This window comes from Sus scrofa, chromosome 13, assembly GCF_000003025.6.
Source record: "Sus scrofa isolate TJ Tabasco breed Duroc chromosome 13, Sscrofa11.1, whole genome shotgun sequence".
Taxonomy (NCBI): domain Eukaryota; kingdom Metazoa; phylum Chordata; class Mammalia; order Artiodactyla; family Suidae; genus Sus; species Sus scrofa.
Genome location: NC_010455.5, coordinates 21387071 through 21391910, shown reverse-complemented (window position 1 = coordinate 21391910; position 4840 = coordinate 21387071).

Below are 4840 nucleotides of genomic sequence, written 5' to 3'. Positions count from 1 at the left end.
CCCTTCCTCAGTTCCTTCTGTTAGTGAAACAGAGGACTCCTTAAATTTACCTGCTTTGCCTTCCCCACCTAAGACCTCTGTCACTGGTTCAGTTTCCATTGCTACATAGTTTCTCTGTGTTTCACAGAAGTTATCTCCTACTGGCTTTGAAGGCCTAATTCCTTTTCCTATGACAGACTTTCTTTCACTTCCCTTTCATCCTCTTTAAACTTCTCTATGTTGTGACTGCTTGATCAGCCTTAAGCTGTTGAAGCAAAACTCATTCTATCTGGCAGAGAGTCTAACCTTCAGGCTTGCAAATCACCCTTGCAGGTGATCACCACCTTCCTGACATCCTGATGAGACTGGTGGTGGAATGTGTATGGCACAATATAATGACATTGTGTCTACCTCTCAGTCTAGAATCCTTTCCAGAAACATAGTGGTCCAGAGCTGATGTTCTACCTGCTCCTGAATAAGAGTTAAGATTGTGCAAAAGTACCTAAACCTCTCTAAACACTGTATCCTTGTCTCTAAAAAGGAGTGATGATGATAGCTTTTTCACAGGGTAGTTGTAAGAGTTCAAGGAGTTAATGCACTTGGCTCAGTGTCTGTAATTACTTAATTATATGTAACTGCTGAATTACACATAATTGTTTGACAGCCACATATACATCAAGCATACACATTGGCAAATCCAATCTCTTCAATGAAGAACAATTCAGGGAAGTGAAACGATCCTTCTCAAGGTCATGAGGCCAGCAAGAGAGAGCTAGAACACAGATTTAAGTCTCTTAAACCCAAGGGCAGAGTTTTATTTATCAAAAAAAGAAAAATGAAACCAGATATCTATTTTACTATTCAGGTTCGAATGAAAACTGGAAGATCATGGTCCTTACCCAGATTTTTTTTCAAAGAGATAAAAATAAACATCTGAATATTTGGCAAGAGTGAAATACTGGCTGGTGTTTTTGCTCACTTTCTGTCCGAGGGATGCATTTTCCTCTTTGACAAGATTGGTTTGTAACTCCCTGCATTGCTAAACCACTGATCTCAATTTAACTATACAATTTGGAAGAGCTTGAGTGGAGCCATTTTGCCAGAAAATGATTAAGACAAACTCTAAGAATATTGTGAACTTTATCAGAAAAATCAATTTCTCTAACAAGGAAGTGAATCACTATTGATTTTTTTTTTCACTCTAATTGGACTCGGAGCCCTGATAGCTTTTCATAAGTGGTGGCAGCTTGCTTTCAGCAAATGCATTTTCCACTTTGCAGTGGAGTATAACATGCCCTCAAAAGCCTGTGACACTTTCTCTCTCCAATTTGTTCCCCAACTTGAAGGTGAACATGGACGCTTTCACACACCTGCTTGCTATTCACAGTGACACAATGTTCATTAGACTTTTGTTGCCCTAAATGGACAATTTTGGTATTCCTGTAGTATGCAGATACATGGAGGTGGAGAGGGGTTGGCACAGGGCAGATGATGGACAATGAGAAAATGGCTAAGATGCCACTAAGGTGATTAGTGAAGAAGCAAGCCATACACTTTCAATCCAAGATGCCCACATGAATGTGCTACCTAACTTATAAGCACCGCAGAACCAGAACCTTCCTAGAGAAAGGTGGGGACCTGAGCATATGGAGGACCACAGGCCTGGGCTGCTGCTGGCTAGCTGAGGCCACTGACAAGGAGAGCCCATCTTGAGGGATGCTAGGAAAACTCAGAGCACTGCTGGGCAGGTGAAGTTGGGAGAGAGGTGGAGGCAAGAGAATGTCCCTGAATTTCTCTTTCACAATGTCCACCCTTCAGCTGGGAGCCTTCTGTTTGTTTGCCTACAACTGAGTTCCCTTACTTCTTTGCTTTTTGTTGTTTTGTGTCTATGTGTCTGTTTTGGAGTGTTCATTAATTTTTTTTTTTAATATTTCACATATGACTGAAATCACATGGTATTTGTCTTTCTCTGACTTATTTCACTAAGCATAATACTCTCAAGGTCCAACCATATTGTCACAAATGACAAGATTTCATCTTTTCTTTCTTTCTTTTTTTTTTTAATGGCTGTCTACTCATTGTTGATGGAGCCGTGTGAATGAGCCTGGACCAGCCTGCTGGAGGATGAGACTGTGTGGAGAGAAAACCCAGTAACCCAGCTCAATCCCAGACATGTCAGCTTCATAAACAATGCCTGGCCGCTGCCGGGATTTTCCAAAAATTTTCCATTCTTTTGTGAGTAGTGACTTCATTTAAAAATTACTCTGTGTTCCTCAAGGTGTTTAACTGTGTGCAAGGACAAAGTTGATGGGCTTAAGTGAGTAGTTTTCATTAAGACCATGAAAGCTATTCAAGTGTGAGTCAGGACAACTGGTTACTGAACTGATGATAGGTAGAACTTTGAGTGAGACATTTGACTTGAGGCTTTAGTTCCTTCACCATGAAATGAGGGAGCAGAATTGGGTCTCCAGGGTTCAACTGGGGCTTATGTGCTCTGTTCTAGCACCTTCTGCCATGTTAAGTCACTTTCTGGGTCCACTGGGCACTGAGTTAGTCGCAATTCTTTGTTATGATAGAAAATAATTTCCATTTTCAAGTTTATACTACTTTATTTAGCTTTAATTGTGCTAGTTATTCATATGGAAAATAGAGTATTCAGAAGTGAAAAAAATCATCATATTCCCATAATTCAGATATAAACTATGTGAACATTGTTAATAGTCTATCCTTAATTCTAATCATATATGTATTCAAAAATACATTCATAAAGTACCTATCCTCCTGCCAATTGGCTTTTCTGTGTCAGTATATGCACAGGTCTAGAGGTTGAAGGATTGTACTATATTCTATGGATGCACCACCAGTTAATCACATCCGTGCTATTGCCAATATTACTCTTATCAACAATTTTGTGACAAACAAGACTAAATTCCATAAATTTGAGAAATAAATGTTTGAAAAGCAGAGTACCAAGCAGAGCCTCAGTGAGCATGTAGTCCAAAGGATGAATAATAAATCTTATTTTGATATGCTTCATTGTGACATTAAGTATTTGCCACAGTTTCCTAAATTCATGTCTGAAGTGGGACACTGAAAAATTCTACAGACAAAGCAAGTGTGTAGACCCCCTGCTGAATCTGATTAAAGCAAGGGTCTCCAGGGCAATCTTTAGATGCATAGCTAGCAAAAGCTTGCAAAGATAGCATTTCTTTAGTGTACTGGTTTATTGACCTAATTAGAAAAGTGCCAGAGAACAAACCATTTTTAAAATATTTTTCCTTGTTATCTATAGATGATGAGAAGTCCCCAAACTCAAAAACACATTCCAATATCAATAAAATGAGCATCTAGAGAAATAATCTCCTGTTTCATTTGCAGACAGGCAGCAGAATTTCATTTTAGCCACAAAGAAGCTTGAGAAGCCCATCAGAAATGAAATAAGCAGGAGCTGCCCCAGGGGACAAACCACAAAACCTGAACATCCACAGACTGATCAGTACACTACTCCACAGATGGTCACAAGTGGTCTCACATCACATCTTGCAGATCTTTTATTTTCTGCTAATCTTTCTCCACCTCAAAAACAGTGTTTTGCACTTCACACACATATGTCCAGGTACATTTTAAAAATAACACTGACTCAGGTCTAACTTAAAATGTTCACATTCATCTCTTCCCTTGCCTGTCTCTCTTTAAAGTGTGAGGCCACTGAGGGTAAGATCCATGTGTTATTTTGCTTTGACCATATCTGGCACACAGGAATAATAAGAATGATAACTGGTTGCTATGTGTCAGGCATTGTGGTAAATGGATTGTGTATATGGCAGATTAGACTATTTTCCTTCCTGGAGTTTCTCTCCTTTGTTGATTATTGATGGATAACAAGGATTTGTACTTCTTTGCCATAGGGTCTTTGCAGACAGAAGCAGCTATTGTAGATTTCATTGGTTCTTCCTAATGATTATGACTGGAGAGCTTGTGCTTGGCATACTGCTCGTGTCTGTATGGAAGGGGGAAGTGTCTGGAGGAAGGGGTGTAGGTGAACCTAACTTGAATATTTCCTGTAAACAGCATAATATGGGCCACCATGCTGAAGACTCTCTTACCTTGGTGAGGTAAGAGAGTGGAGGAGAGAAAAAGGAGAAAGGTGATGTCCCATTTCCCCAACTCAGTTAATTACAGATAACTTAGAGGTCCAGGTTCCCCAAATGTGGGATATTTAGTTTTAAAACCATAAGAGTCTCTGACAAGCTTGGGTGGTTGATTGCCCTAGATTAGATGACAGTCCTTCAGAGAAGGCAAGACCTTCAGTGGGAGACCCTGTGATGTTCACCTAGAGAAAGAGGAAGACCCCAGGTATAGGTACTCCTACATTTGCCAAAGATTCTTTTTATTTTATTTTAGGCTGCGCCCATGGCATGCACAAGTTCCTGGGCCAGGGATCAAACAGCCACCACAGTACAGTGATCTGAGCCATAGCAGAGAGAACGCTAGATCCTTAACCTGCTGAGCCACCAGAGAACTGCTTTTGCGAAAGATTTTTCGCTCTGAGTACAACCCAGAAATGACTAGGAGGCTGTGCCTTAAGACATCCTTGACGCTATGCTAATGGGGAGCTCAGGAGAAACCAGAGTAGAAAATTAGAGCCTTCTCTGTTTTCTTCATGTCATCAAATATTTACTCTGGCTGGTACTGTTGATACAAGGATGGCTAACAAGTCACTGCATTGAAAGATTGAGGAAAACAAGATAAAATTTACTCTACACTATGGCAAAAGCTGCAACAAGAACAGGGATCATGTTCTATGGGAGACAGGGGTGCTGGGATGCCTTTCCAGATATGACGACCTCACTGAGTAGTC